This window comes from Eleutherodactylus coqui, chromosome 5, assembly GCF_035609145.1.
Source record: "Eleutherodactylus coqui strain aEleCoq1 chromosome 5, aEleCoq1.hap1, whole genome shotgun sequence".
NCBI lineage: Eukaryota > Metazoa > Chordata > Amphibia > Anura > Eleutherodactylidae > Eleutherodactylus > Eleutherodactylus coqui.
In genome coordinates this window covers 237,810,534-237,827,112 of record NC_089841.1, presented here as the reverse complement: position 1 = coordinate 237,827,112, position 16,579 = coordinate 237,810,534, and the positions used below count along the sequence as shown (strand labels likewise).

General features: G+C 43.7%; 1 protein-coding gene across 3 annotated transcripts in view; it reads right to left on the bottom strand.

The window, feature by feature from the left end:
• The window catches only part of LOC136628451 (prostaglandin reductase 1-like), a 64,249-nt gene extending 47,955 nt beyond the window's left edge, over nt 1-16,294 (bottom strand). The window contains exon 1 of one of the 3 annotated variants that reach the window (XM_066604371.1): nt 16,285-16,294. The gene's annotated coding sequence lies outside the window, so the exon portion shown is untranslated. Of the gene's footprint in view, nt 1-5,676; nt 5,692-6,160; nt 6,286-16,284 lie in introns of those variants that run through there. The other 2 variants (XM_066604370.1, XM_066604372.1) reach the window with 2 other exon arrangements.
• Between the last annotated feature and the right edge of the window lie 285 nt (nt 16,295-16,579).

Below are 16,579 nucleotides of genomic sequence, written 5' to 3'. Positions count from 1 at the left end.
CTAGAAGTGAGGGGAACCTTTGGTGATGGTAATATGTGATCTGTAACCTTCAGGCAATAATGTGTAGCTAATGATGTAATGTAACTTGCTATCTTTCAACCTTTATGCTTTGTATATAGATATTATCCTTTGTCTATAGATCCAATAGTTTACAAGCGTCGGACAATTATTCACCACTTTGCTCAATTATCATTTGGTTTTAATAAATTCTTATCGTTACACCTTTTATAGTTTCTTACTCTCTTTAAAGTTTAATATGAACTTAAGTCTTGCTCCTTGCAGCAATACACCAACCCAGTACTGCCAAAGCTAACCAACCGAGGGACCCCACTAGTTTTATCAGAGGGAGATCAGACTGGAGTGAAGGCCTCGGGCCTTTCAACATCTTTAGGCCTAGCATAAGCAACCTTAACCCCCTCCCACACTGGAGAGCACTAAGGATGGGATCTCAGGGATAATTAAGACCTTCTAAAAGAGTTGCCAACATTTCTTCTCTTTTTCCTCTTCCCCTGCACAGAGAGTGGGGGTTGATACAAAATTCTGAGATATCCCTCTACTATTACTTATGGGCCTAGCTCAAATTTTTCATAGGATTTCCCCATCGGAGATCTGACTAAAAAAGCTTTCCAACCTAAATGGATCAGCCTGAAATAGCGGTAGGCTGAAACGCCATCAGTCACTATCCGGCTACTCTCCCTCCAGTTTTCACAGGGTGAGGTTCTTAATTTTTTTTAGGCTTTTCTCTTCAGAAGCTCCTCTCTTGGATTCCCAATTTTTTTTATAGACAAAGGAGCAGGCTAGTACCGTGTTTCCCTGAAAATAAGACATAGCATGATTTTCCAGAATTTTTGAGGATGCAAAATGATTTTTCAGGCTTTTTGAGGATGCTTGAAATATAAGCCCTACTCCAAAATTAAGCCCTGCCAACAGTTAATTAAAAAAGTAAATTTAAATAGTGTCCAGGCAGCTATACATGCAAAAAAGTTAAACCTTTTTGAACAAAAATTAATATAAGACACTGTCTTATTTTCAGGGAAATAGGGGTAGTGTGAGAGCAAAAGGAAAACCGGAGTTGGTGATGCCAGTCCCTGCTGCTTCTGTTTCATGTACATAAATGTATTAGGGGAATGGAAATTAAAAGGGTCTTTCTGGGGAAAAGAAGGAATGGGAATGTATTGTTGGTGGGAAGGGGTGATGGTCTGGTACGCACTGATGTGGGGGATCGGGAAAAAGAAATCTGTGTCAATGTGTCTAATAACCCTTTCCAATCCACTGTCTGACGTCTAGAGACATTCTGATTGAAGGCTGTACAGTTCTGATGTCGAAAGACGTCCGGAAGGGTATTCTTACTGTATATTACTGGCTGCTCTGTTGTCTGGGGCCTCTCCAGCATATCTCATATCGCAGTACTGACTCTAGCCAGCACATGGCGCCATTGTATAATGGCAGAAAGAGAAAGCCCCCTAGGAAAACCTGAATCCAAAATTGGATTGCAAAGGGTTAAAGTAAAATTTTTCTATTTACTGCCAACAATGGTACATATTTTGACTGTTTTTGGATGCAGAAATGCTTTGGAATTTGCTCCCTGTCTTTTTTTGAACCGGCCATGTACTTTTTATAACGACAGAAGTAAAATCATGTGTCGGTATAAGACACGCCCCTGACCACACCCCTTTGTCCCTGGGAAAATCTGGTCATCTTACCTATGTGAAGTGCTGGGCCAAACTTCTGGCAAACCAAATCCAATGCATCTTACCCAAATAATTGGTCCTGAAAAAACAGGTGTTGTTAACCCCCGGGAAGGTAATCCCATGTCTAGGCTCATAAATGTAATACATCACTTGCAGCAAGTTACCTTTAGTGCTCTTAAGTACTGTTACAGAAAAAGCTTTAATAGAGTATGTCGGGCATATATGCATAACTCACTGATTACGTTTGGCTTCCCTCTCACATTCATATCTGACATATTTACTTATATACAGAGTTCCCTCCACTAAATTACGGATTAACGGCACCCTGTCGCCTGCCTTTAACCCTTTCCAATCCGATGTCGGGGCAGGCATCATTTCCCTCCACAGCTCCGATGTCTGTGCAGGCCCGACACTGCAGTGCAGGAGTGCATCTGCACCCGATCATCAGACACATCGGGTGCAGATACACTCCTGCACTGGTCCTCATCGAGGACCCCCGAGGAGAAGGCAGAAAGGATTTTTAACCCTTTTTGCCTTCTCCTTTACACATTACATAGCGCTCAATTAGCGCTATGTAATGCACGGAGATTCCGGCCGGCGATCATGTGACCGCCTGTGTTACCTGACCCCCAGCGGTCACATGAACGCTGAGCCGTGAGCCTGCCGGGAGAATGAGGAAGACGCCGGACTGGTAAGCAGGCCCCCCCATGGTGCAGTGAGCAACTGCACCCTCCTGAACTCTGTCAGTTCAGGAGGGTGCAGGGAAATTTATTTTTTCTCATCCATTCTTCCCAGCTCCAAATAAATTGGAGCTGGGGAGAATGGATGAGAAAAAATAATTGGATTGGAAAAGGTTAACATATGCAATGGCACGAGACTTGGTTGCTCATCATCCCCCCCCCCCCTCTTCATTATCACCATGGACAGAGGAAATTAGGGGATTACGAGTGGCTGATTTTACCCATTCCACAGATGCATTTGTGATGACCTACTCTTGATAGTCTCCAACCCCAAATCAGCATTTCCTCTCATTTTAAACATTTTTGACATATTTGGATTAATTTCCAATTTTAAAATAAACTTTACCAAGTCTGGGGTGCTTAACATTTCAACACAGCACAGCAGATAGAGGACCTAAAAAAAACAGCGCCCTTTAAATGGCCATAACGGCACAGAAAATACGTAGGCTTCTTTCTCACCAAGCAGAGACCTCTTCTCAGCAAACTACTACCCATTACTAACTGAAATCAATCTACAACTGAATTCCATCAACTTTTCATTAATCTCCCGGATGGCAAGGAAGAATTATTGAAACTCTTACATCCTCCAATAGTTTTCTGCCATATTACTTAAAAAACCCACACACTTTTATCAAAATGGGACTGTCTCAATGTGGTCAATCTTTTCAAACACAAGGCAGCCCTTGACTCCTCCTTGTCACCGTCTACACATGTAGAGCCTTCGGAAAATTTTCCATGCACCTTGGCTCTCCTGGGCCTGAGTAAACAGATTTTAATCAAATTCAATATTAATTATGAGCATCCCTAGTTAGAAACATATTTACTACTCCCCTCCCTGCCTTCAGGTCTGACTTCGAAAATTTATGGAGGTCATTTACATCAGACTATGCGTGCTAAACCCACTTTATATTGGAGTGGGAACGAGATTTGGAAACCTCCTTTCCACAAGAATCTATTTCTCGCATGCTTGCACACTGCCATGGATTTTCCAGATGTATAAACATTCAGGAAAACTCTTTGAAGACCCTCACCAGATGGAACCACACCCCGGTTCCAAATAAATGCTGAAGGTAAAACCTGCAGAAAGGCACAATGTCACATATCTGGGTTGAGGGCCCTCTGATTCAGGGCTTCTGGAATACCATCTCAGATCAGAGAATGTAGAGTTGGAAGGACCTCCAGGGTCATCGGGTCCAATAAATAAGATCTTATAAAACTAATCACAGGAAGGAAATGATCTTCCCCCCTTCCCCATAACTAGTCTTGCTCTGGTTACCAACAAATTCCTTTTACCCTAGATGAAATGACTTAACAACACAAATTATTATGGCAGCAAAGCTACTGATCCCAGCATGTTGGAGAGGTCAGGAACCACCAACCATATAGGCTAGGTTCAATAAACTGGACTCCACCTGCAGAATAGAGCAGTTGGCAGCTTGGGAAAATAGACAACACCTAAAATTCATTCACAGATGGAGCCCCTGGATGCCCTTCAGAAAAACTGTTTACCACACTTCTCATCCCGCACCAACTCCCTCCTTTGGAACCCCCTAGCTCAACCTCTGGACGATAGATCCACATCCAAACTGCCTCTGAGCGGTAGAATGCACTACCTCCCATGCTATTAAATTTACAAACTATTACAATAAAAGCTAATTTACCTTTGTACCCTCTGGCTTGCAGAAGGAGGAATATTGTACATAGTTATCAGATTTGAAAACAAGTTCACGGAGGTACAGTTGGCTATAGGACAGTCTGCTAATACTTAATTTTAACTTTAAGTCTTTCTCAGTTACCTAAAATGTTATATTTTACATATATATATATATATATATATATATATATATCATTTTTATTTATTTTTTTCTTCTTTTTCAACACAATTTCTGTAGTCAAACTTTGCTATGTTTCAACACATTATGTGCTAATAAGGGTGCATTCATATGAGTGTGTGCGTACATAGGTGCGCACAAAACCACGCATCTATTTAGAACCATTGGTTCCCTATGGCGTGTTCACATGTCCGTGTTTTACAGGCGTGCAAACGCACGTACCTGTAAAACATAGGACATACGTGCATCATAGGTCCATGGTGCATGTAAATATTCCCCACGGGGAGTCCCCCTGTCACTGAACACTGTGACAGCACTGTCACAGTGTTCAGTGACAAGGGGACTCCCCACGAGGAGTAAAGAATCCCCGGCCACAGCTGTGACAGCTGTGGCAGAGGATTTCTTCATCTCCACAGAGAGTCCCCTTGTCACTGACCACTGCGACAGCACTGTCACAGTATTCAGTGACAAGGGGACTCCCCGCAGGCAGTAAAGAATCCCTTCCACAGCTGTGGCAGAGGATCACGAAGCTCTCCCATTGAAAGCAATAGGATGTTGGCACTCATGCAGTGATTTTCAGGTAAGGGCTTTAAATATGAGTCCTTCCCTGAAAATCATTCCTATCTGGTGTAAAAAATTAAAAAAAATACTCACCTCTCCAGTGCTGCTGGGGCTCAGTCGCATCTAGCAGCTTAGGTCCTATTACTGTAATAAAGTTCTTTCTGCAGGTGGGGATTTAGAGTCCCCACCTGCTGAAAGGGCTGCATCTGATTGGCTGAGCGCTTAGCCAATCACAGGCAGCTCTCAGCCATTCATTAAATGACAGCTGCAAGCTGCCTGTGATTGGTCACAGCGCTCAGCCAATCACAGGCAGCACTTGGCCATTCATTGAATTCAGCAGCAGCCGCGGCCCCATTGAAAGTAAAAACGATTTTCTGCAACAAATCTATCAAGTGTGAATATATCATCACCGTGCACGGAAGAGAGAGAAACTCATTCAGTCCTATTTTTAAAAAATCAGAGGTTGGACATTCTTGTGAATAGTTGCTAAGGAGAAAAAAAGTGGGGGCAACATGATGCAGAAGTGAAAATGATGCTAGTGCAACTAGCCCTTCTGCTTAAGGCTACATGCACATGAGCTCAAAACTCGTGCGAATATGGATTCCATTTTCTTGAATGGAGTCATGCACATGTGCGTTTTTTGTTCCCCTCACTGCGATGCTGCGGGGTGAAAAAATTGTCACGTCCTATTTTTTTGCGTTCCTTGTAATGTATCTCCCATTGTTTTCAATGGGACCTTAAAAACATTGCGTGGCACTTGCATTCCGTGCCATGTGCATGCAAGTGCGATGTGTTCCCACTGAAACTTAATGGGAAACCCTTGGAATCCTCTATCGCGCATGAAACACTTACGTAAAGATCGGAATTTCACGGATGCGATGCGAGACGTTTTTTGCGCCGCATCCAAGCCAACGACTGAACGCGAATCCATCACTTTTCGGTCATCGTTCATGTTATGCAGACATAAAAATCATCGTTGTCTCGTTCGCTTATCGTTCGGTTTAGACAGCGCTCATCCAGTCCCTTATCCAGGGATGGAAAAATCCTTGTTTGGACAAGCCAACGATACATTTACCGGTCACAGTGCGAACAATTAGCGGTGACGTCTCTCGCTTGTTCAAACAAGAGCCAGCTTGTCTAAAAGGAACCTTGGAAAGTACAAAGATCCTATGTAGATAAACCCAACATATCCTGTACATACTCAACAGATTGCTACGAGTCATAGCGCCCCTACAATATGTGAGGACCGTATACGGCTCACCATACAGAAGCTGCAGGTCTCTGGCAGTATTAGAGCGCGTTATCATCATTGCTTTCGAAGAAACTCTAAATTTACCTGCTTGAGTAATGAATCACCAAACACTCTAATCCTCTTGTAAGGAATATGTGCTGCCTCTCTTGTCCCCGCCTGACCGCAGATTGCTCAGTTTCCAGGTCTTTTAAATAACTTCCCCTCCAGCTAACGTGTGCCCCTCCTCTAATGTGTAACCCGTGTTATTGCTGCTTCCTCCCTCTTGTCATACAGCCAGCCCTAGACTACAATGATAATGCTCTCACCAGAGATTGAGCAATGCTTGTGTATCTTGAAGACATCTATAAAACCTTTACTCTAATTGATACGTTTATTGCCAGCTTACGTACCAATGATTCACGAAAAGGGGTTTTGCAAAGAATACTATAAAACGGTAAATAAAACTTGTGGATTTTATTACTTTTGCAGAACTGACCTTTTGTTGCACAATGCAGCCTGCAGCTGGGAGGACTGCTGAACAATGCCACAGAATGGTCAGAGACCGTGTACTTCCCAATGTACACGACAGCGTATTCTGAGGAGTCGGCTAACGTATACAGTATATAGGCTTTACAGCTGGATACAAGAACTGCTGTTTCAGCTTCCATTAGTAAAGGACAGAAATATTGTATATAGTTAAAATTAGCCTATAAGACCGGCTTCACGCGGCCGTGATGGGCTCCGCCACGGAATTCCACAGCAGAGCCCATCACGGCGCCCCCCAAGAGACCCCAATACTTACCTCCGGATCCGGCATCCTACGTCCTGCATGACGCTTCGGCGCGCATGCGCAATAGAGCGCGTGACGCGCCTGCAGTGTCATATGACACGCCCACAGCATCACATGACGTGGCGGCCATGTCATATGACGCGGTTGGCGGTGAAGCGGTTTCACGCTATCTTCCGCTGTGCTACAGCGGAAGATAGCGTGATGGACGGCTTCCATTAACTGCAATGGAAGCCGTCCGCGCGTACACCCGCGGCAAATAGAGCATGCCGCGGGTGAGGACGGGCGATTTTACGATGCGGAATTCCACGCCGTGAGCATTGAGCTATTAGGTTCAATAGAACCTAATAGCTGCGGGCAACACAGCGGATTTCCGCTGCGAATTACGCAACGAAAATTCGGCCATGGGAAGGAGCCCTTATTCTAAATATTTTTTATTTTTGCATTCAGCCCTAACCAACGCGCATTGGGTGTCATTAGGTATGATGCCACAAAGTTTGCACTCCTTGATTTCGGGATTTTCTGCCATTCGTCTCTGCAGATCCTCTTAAAATCTGTTAGGTTGGATGGGGGCTATTTGCGGACGGCCATTATGAGGTTGAGATATATATATTATATATATATATATATATATATATATATATATATATATATATATATATATATACTGTTCGTGACTGCCAACTGTAACATTCCCGGAGGGAGTTACCGGAGGAAAGGATGTGGCTCTCTATCCGAACGTACAGCTGGAGTTGAGAGGTAGTGCATGGATCTGTCACGGTGGCACTTACCAACTCCTGGTCCCGAAAGGAGTTACCGCAGCAGAGGATAGGGCCAGTAGTCCTCAGGATTAGGGGGTAGTAGTTGTCAGTTTGTGACGCCACCGTTCCACACACCGGCATTCATACACGGCAGATTAATTAAACTGGACAAGTGTATAGTACCTCGGATCCTCTGGAACAGTGAAGGCCTGGTAAAAACTTTACTAGTGACTTTTAAACACGGTACAACAAACTTCAGCAGGCAGAGTTTACAGTGCAGGCAAATTAGTACTTATTCAGAGAAACTTGACATGAAAGTCATTGGCCACAGAATGGCAGTAATGATCGACCCGCTCTCATAGACTTCAGCACGCATGGGTGTCAGTTAAGGGTGTACCACTGTACGGTGATCCAGACTTCAGATGGAATCATAGGAATCATCAAACAGACTTAAGATTATTTTCAGAGGTTCGGTAGACTTCTACACTGATCTTGTCGTAGAAAAGGTTCTCTGGTAATGGGGGTTTTTGGGGAAAAACATTTAGGCTCACTATATGTGATTCATATACGGTTAAGCAGTTTTTCTTTCTCCTCCATCTTCAGCAAAATAAGGGCTGATGGTGCCCTCATGCGCCTCTGTAGTAGCAAACCGTCCGGTGTTAGATGGATGCTCCTCAGCCAGGAAGATGGAACTCCTCCTCGAACCCCAATCACTCATAATTATAGATTCATCCATACCACGTCACATGACACTGTAAGATAGATACATCCAGCATGCAGCAGAGCTCACAAGCAATGGCTTTAATGGAATTAACTCTTCAGACGCTGCAGCTGTGCAACACACATACAGAAAATAGACATGACAAATTTTCACAGTGCATCCACATAAGACGGACCTGTATGACAGTTATGGATGACGTTCTGGGACACTACAAGGTCTCACCAGAGATGTTCGATTGGGTATATGTCAAGCCCCCAACTATAATGTTTTATTCATAATACTGGGCTCCCTATATAGAGAAGAGAGGCCTTATGGGTCCCCTAAGGCTCCTGGTCCCGGGTGCCACCGCATCCCCTATAGTTACACCATAGTAACATAGTGTGTTAGGCTGAATGAAGACAATGCCCATCTAGCTCAGCCTGTTTCCACCACCTTGTTGATCCAGAGCAAGGCAAAAAAAAAAAACAATGAGGCAAGGGCAATTATCCCTCTTGGGGGAAAAAAATGCCTTCCCGACTCCACAATGGCAGTCCGAATAGTCCCTGGATCAACGCTTGATAGTTCCTACCTGACTCTAAGACCCGGATCAACAAACCTGCTGGCCATTTAATGTCTATATCCTGTAATATCATGGCGCTCTGGGATGGCATCTAGTCCCCTCCTTAATTTCTCCATTGATTTTGCCATTACCCCGTCCTCAGGCAGAGAGTTCCACAGTCTCACTGCTTTTACAGTAAAGAACCCCCTTCTGTGTTGGTGATGAAACCTGCTTTCCTCTAGACGTAGCGGATGCCCTCTCGTTACCGTCGCAGTCCTGGGTATAAACAGATCATGGGAGAGATCCTTGTATTGTCCACTAATGTATTTATAAATAGTTATTTGGTTGCCCCATAGCCGTCTTTTTTCCAGGGTAAATAATCCCAATTTTGTTAGCCTCTCTGGGTATTCCAGTCCTCTCTGTCCCTTTATTAGTTTAGTTGCCCTTCTTTGAACCCCCTCAAGCACTGCAACATCCTTCCTGAGCACCGGTGCCCAGAATTGTACACAGTATTCCATGTGAGGCCTGACAAGTGCCTTATATAGTGGGAGAATAATGTTCTCGTCCCTCGCCCCTATACCTCTTTTAATGCATCCCAAAACTTTATTTGATTTTGCAGTGGCTAATTGGCATTGATTGCTCCAATTAAGTTTACAGTCCACTAGTACTCCAAGGTCTTTTTCCATATCACTTTTCCCTAGCAGTACCCCATTTAGTGTATATTGGTGACATTATACATTCCAGTTCTCTATACTTTTCTCCATTCAGCTTTCCATCAACTCTAACCAGTCTTCCTGTCCCAACTGCTGAAAAACACCCCCACAGCATGATGTTGCCACCACCATGCTTCACTGTAGAGACGGTATTGGACAAATGATGAGCAGTACTGGTTTCCTCCAGACAGAATGCTTAGAATTGATGCCAAAAAGTCAGTTTTGTTTCATCAGACCAGAGGATCTTGTTTCCCATAGTCGGAAAGTCCTTCAGGTGCTTTTTGGCAAACTCCAGGTGGCCTTAATGTGTCTTTTACTAAGCAGAAGCTTCATTCTGTCCACTTTGCCAAAAAGCCCAGATTGGTGGAGGCTGCAGTGATAGTTGACCTTCTGCAGGTTTCTTCCATCTGCACACAAGATCTTTGGAGCTCAGTCAGGGTGACCATTGGGTTCTTGGTTACCTGATTACTTTGTTTGGTGGAAGAGTCCTGGTTGTTCCAAACTTCTACCATTTAAGAATGATTGAGGGCACTGTGTTCATAGGAACTTTCACTGCAACGGAACTTTTTTGTTTCCTTCTCCAGATCTGTGCATCCACATAATCTTGTCTCTGAGCTCTACAGGCAGTTCTTCCCTCCTCATGGCTTGGTTTTGACTCTGATATGCATTGTGAGCTGTAAAAGCTTATATAGACAGGGGGAGTTGTGTTTTAAAAATATATCCAATCAACCAAATTTACCATAGGTGACTCCAATCAGGGTGTGGAAACATCTGAAAGATGACCAAGAGAAATTGGTAGCCCCCAGAGCTAAATTTCAAGTGTCATATCTAAGGGTGTGAATATTTTTATGTCAATGTAAAATGTTAGTTTGTCTTTTTTTTACATTTACGAAGATTTCTAACATTCAATTTTCACTTGGTAATTATGGGTATTGAGTGTAGAATGACGGGGAAAACGTGAATTTTTTAAATTTGCACAAGGGCACAACATAACAAAATGTAAAAAAGTGAAAGGGTAAGAAGACTTTCAAATGCAGTGTATGCGCTCACTTTTAATCTACTTCAGTTCTCATTTACTTGGTAGTGAATACTGTTAAATCTCCTGAGGATCAAAGAAAAATGGCCTCTGTCCTTATCTCCTATCCAAAGAACTTCTCGCTCTCAATCATAGGTTGAGGCTGTTTCCAGGCACGGGGATACTTAGTTTCTCTCTTGTAGCTACTGCACCTCTATATGATGCCTCTTCTCTCCACTTAGTGACTCCTCCCTTGCTGTGGCTCAGTTCCTCAGTCTGTATTCCCTGCCTGATTTGGGGTCTCACAGGGTGGCCAGTTGACCCACATGGAGTACCTTTGGATAATCACAGGCCTAATCTCCCCCTGTTAGCCATCACAAGAGCACCTGTTACTAGCTGCCCCCTAGCTCTCCAGTCAAAGATGGACCCAGATCTCTAACCAGATTGCAGATCCTAATGGCAGCCAATAGCTGATGTACTACCGCAGTAACACTAGTTACAGAGGCAGTGTCGCCCTCTTGCACTTGGAATACGCCTTTACGCTTTTAAAATTGATTTCTCGATGTTCTCTTCATTAAGCATTTCAATGAATCCAGCTGGCATGTTTTCAAAACTACTAGTGATATGTTCATAATATCTCACCTTGCCCTATTATTAAAGAGAATAGCATTTATTATTTAGGTACAACATGAAGCCCTACAATGTAGCTTCTATAAACTGCATAAAATCCATTAATCACCAATAACCCTTCAATGAGTAACAGCTAAGGTATTAGAGGTATATTAACCCTTAACTCTCCAGGACGTACCGCCACATCCTGGGCGTGCGGGGTCTGTATGGAGAGGGCTCTGGAGCTGATTCATACAAGGTGCTGACTCTTGCTTACAGTTGACACCCCCCAGCAACACTCGTGATCAGAGCGCCAGCTGATCATGACGGTTAATCCATTAAATGCCGCCTTCAATTTTGAGAGCAACATTTAAAGGCCCCAATCGAAGTCTCAACTGGCCACCCCTGCGATGAGATCGTGGGGTGCCATTCAGTCGCAATAGCAGCCAGGGGCCTTCTGAAAGCCCCCAGGGCTGCCATTGCATATTGCCTGTCAGATTGCAGTGTAATGTAATACGATGGTATTTCTTTATACTGAGGGAGTGATTAAATGAGTGCATGTTCAAGTCCCCTATGGGAACAAAAAAACTATGTAAAAATCTGTTTAAAAAAAGTTTATTAACTATTTAAAAAAAATAAAAGGTAATAAAAGTTTAGCCTCCCATCATTTCCTATATTCATAATGAAAAATGAAAATAAAAAAACAAAAACATATTTGGTATCGCTTTGTCCATAGAAAGAGCGATCTATCAAAGTAACACATTATTTATTTTGCATGGTGAACATCATCAGAAAAAAAGATACACAACTTCAGGATTGCATTTTTTTAGTCACTCCATCCCTAAGAAAAAATGGAATAAAAAACGATCAAAAAGTAATATGTAGCATGGCACCAGTAGAAACTGCAGGACTACGCTCAAAAAACAAGCCCTCACACAACTATTTAGGCAAAAGAATAAAAAGGTTGTGGCTGCCAGAAGATGGTAAAGTAAATAACTTAATTATTTTTCCCCAAAATTGAATTGAATTTTTGTTTGATATTTTTTTTTTGCAAACAGCTAAAAGTTTGTAAATTTGTCAAATAAACCTAATTTGCAGTCGGAATCGAAAAACTTTGTTTGCAAACATATATTTGCTAAAGATAATGGTGTCTGAGGAACTGTACCGTGCTTCTGCGACCTTTGTTCTACTTTTCATTCCAGTTAAGACTGGTTAAGGCAAAACTGCTCGATCATAGTGATCTGGCAGCGAGATCAAGATTCCACATGTAACACATCATAACTAGAGATGAGCGAGCATACTCGTTAGGGCCATTTACTCGAGAGAGAGCATCACCTTTTTTGAGTACCTGCTGGCTCGTCCCTGAAGATACGGGGGGGCCGGGGGGTTGCGGAGGGGATCGGTAGGGAGAGAGAGATATTAACCCACTCCCCTTTGCAGCCCCCCGCCGCCCCCCGCCCTCTGCAGCCCCCCCCCCCCCGAATCTTCAGGGACGAGCCAGCAGGTACTCGAAAAAGGTGATGCTCTCTCGAGTAAAGCGCCTTAACGAGTATTCTCGCTCATCTCTAATCATAACTTTCTTACATTATAATTAAAACAAGAAATTAATGCACAAACCACAGCTCTACCAGCTCACATTTTTAGGCCTCAGTCATAAGAGCATGTATTCAATGAATAGCTGAGCGCTACCTGTGATTGGCTGACCGCTGTGATAAATCACAAGCAGCACTCAGCTGTCATTCCTGCTTTTTCTGGTCATCTCAAGTTAAGTACCATGGTTATTGGTGGTAGTTGTATTCTTAGTTGGTTGTCCACTTCTTTCCCAGGTAGGGACAGTGAGTGACCGAGAAACGTCAGTCAGGTGCGATCTTATCAGGATGGAACATCCGCTATAGGCAGGTACGTTCTCAAATTCTGAGTCATATAGTAAAAGTTCTCTCCATCTGTTATTCCACACGTGACCTGTGGTGGTTTATGTACTTTGTTACACTTTGTGAACAGAGCCCTGGAGCTGTTCACGACTCCGGGTGTAGTACGTCCTGGTTAGACAAGACAGCACCACTAGGAATTGCCCTGCCAGACCAGTACAAAACACTGCATAGTAAGAATGTAACTCTCCCTGTTAAATAACCCATGCATTATCAGCACCCATATCAACATAATTCACTTATTACACACACAAAACAAGCAGTCAGTTAGGCTCCGCATGACCAGTATTCCCATCATCTAGTCCAGTATGTCCATAATAGTCCAATAGTCCATGAAATGTGTGTGCACACTAAGTCATTTGAGGCCAGTCTCACATGTCTGGCAGCATTTGTTGTTTTGGGTTTATTTCGCCGTCATCTACTTGCCAAGCAGTACACACAGCTGCTCTGGCCTTTCTGCCTCCCCCTGCAGTGATGTAGGTCGTAGGCTAAGGCCTCCTTCCCACGAACGGATTTCCGCCGCGTAATTCGCGGCGAAAATCCGCTGCGTTGCCCGCAGCTATTAGGTTCTATTGAACCTAATAGCACAATGCTCACGATGCGTAATTCCACCGCGGAATTACGCACCGCGATTTCTCCCGTCCTCACCCGCAGCATGCTCTATTTTCTGCGGGTGAGGACGGGCTGTACGCACTGACGGCTTCCATTGCAGTCAATGGAAGCCGTCCATTCACGCTATCTCCCGCTGTAACCAGCGGGAGATAGCGTGAAAAAACGCTTTCCCGCCCACCGCCGCGCGTCATATGACGCCAAATGACGCGGTCCGGCCGCGTCACGTGACACGGCTGGTGACGCGAGGGCGGTGGGCGGTGACGGGCGGTGACGCGCGGCGGTGGGCGGGGAAGCGATTTCACGCTATCTCCCGCAGGTAAGTATAGGGGCTCTGGGGGGCGCCGTGACGGGCTTCACAGCGGAATATTACGCTGCGGAGCCCGTCACGCTCGTGGGAAGGAGGCCTTATATACCAAGCTCTTTGAATTCTTGTTTGATACATTTTATTTTGCAAACAGCTAAAAGTTTATACATTTGGCAAATAAACCTAATTTGCAGTGGGGATTGAATAACTTTGTTTGAAAACATATATTTGCTAAAGATAATGGTGTCTGAGGAACTGTACCGTGCTTCTGCGACCTTTGATCTACATTTCATGCCAGTTAAGACTGGTTAAAGCAAAACTGCTCGATCATAGTGATCTGGCAGCGAGATCAAGATTCCACATGTAACGCATCATAACTTTCTTCTGTTATAATAAAAACAAGAAATGAATGCCCAAACCACAGCTCTGCCGGCTCACATTGTTGGCCTCATTCATACCAGCGTGTTTTCAATGTATTCAATGATTGGCTGAGCGCTGCCTGTGATTGGCTGAGCCATAAACAAGTTATGGCTACCAGAAGATGGCAGCCAAAAATTTCTTAATTTATTTTTCAAAGATATTTTATTTTTTTAAAGTAGTTCTGCAGAAAAAAGCAATATAAATGTTATATGATCATAATCGTACTGACCCAGAGAAAAAAGTTATCAAGTCATTTTCGCTGCATTATGTACAACGTAGAAACGAGCCCCCACCAAAGATGGTGGATTTTTTTCCATTTCACTCCACTTTTTACAAATTTTTCAGTTTGCTTTTAAATATGTTAAAGTTATAAATAAGGTTCAGGAAGGAAATGTTTTTATTAGTCTGGTTTCACATTTGCGCTGTAACCTCCGACCGAAGGTTCCGCCACAGATGCGGCTGCAAACACCAGAAGAAAAAGCTGTCTTTTGGGGGGTGGTCCTCTCAAAGTGGAGGTCTTCTTGGGAGGTTTCACTGTGGTTCATCAAACACCATTAAGTTTTAACATATGTATACGATTGCAATCAAATATAATTAACCCCCGTTACAAATTAGGTTTATTTGCCAAATTTACAAAATTTCAGCTGTTTGCGAAAAAAACCAAATCGAACAAGAACAATGTAAAAAACGAATGCAATTAATATAATAAGTAGTTTCTCCAAATTCAACACCCAATGCCCCTATAAAGGGGTCGCCTGGCTAAAAATAAGCTTTGCAAAATTTAGATCCAAATGATTTAAAGCAATAAAACAAATGGTACTTACCTCTCCTCAGCCACCATCCAGCGCTGCTGCCCTGCGAGCCGGAGTTAGGTGACTGATCCCTGCCAATCAGAGGCTGTAGAGTGGAAGCAGGTGGTTGGTGGTATTATGGCGCAGCAGTGACTAACGGGGGCGGAGCCAGCACATTTTTAATGGAAAAGTAAACTTTTACTGAACTAAAACCAGATGGGAATGTTTTTGCTCCGTAGGAGGGTTCTTTATACTTTAAACATTGCATGTCAACTTTAGCCGGATCTCACGCTACTGATGCTTATCACAAAATATAGCGTCTTCGGGATGGCGAGGCATTCATCACACATTAGCATCAATACATCTCTGTCTTTGGATTTCATACTATCATCATCATCATATTTTCAGAGGTCCGTTGCATAACATAAACCTTGCAGCCTAAAGCACCACAGATACGAGCATCTGCACATAATACAGATCGTCTCTCACTCATTGATCTGCCCGTTTTCCTCTGTAACACTGCCCACTTTATTTCAGGAGGTCTGCGGCACACTGTAACATCGCGGCCTCAAGACACCATGGATGCCATCTGCATATAATGCAAAGCATCTCACATTCACACGTAATTTAGAGCTCTACCTACTCACAGATGCAGAGGTGCATAAGGTACATCTAATACAGCCATTATAACTGAGGTTCCATGTCATAAGGCCTCTATGGCACCTAACACCAGTTGTGGCAGGTTTGGGTTTTTGTTCACGGAGGTCTGGTTTATGCTAGTGCTGTTTTAGATTTTCCTCTCCGCTTTCACTAGCACTGGCGGGAATGTCTATAGGAGTGTTCTGCTACCTGTTGCATCTGCCTAGCAATTAGGGTTGCTTTTTATTCCTGTCTTGGCTGTGGCCCTGTGCTGATTATTCTCAGTCTTTAGCTGATGGTTGTTGGGATCAGAGCTGGATTTTGGTCTCCTGCTTTTCCCTGCTCATCTCAAGTTAAGTACCATGGTTATTGGTGGTAGTTGTATTCTTACGTAGTTGTTTACTTCTATCCCAGGTAGGGACAGTGAGTAGACAAGAAATGTCAGTCAGGTCTGTTCTTATCAGGATGGGACATCCGCTATAGGCAGGTACGTTCTCAAACTCTGAGTCATATAGGAAAAGTTCTCCTCTCCATCTGTTATTCCACACGTGACCTGTGGTGGTTTATGTACTTTGTTACACTTTGTAAACGGAGCCCTGGAGCTTTTCGGGACACCAGTTTCAATACGTCCTGGTCAAACAAGACAGCACCAGTAGGAATTGCCCTGCCAGACCAGTACATATAAT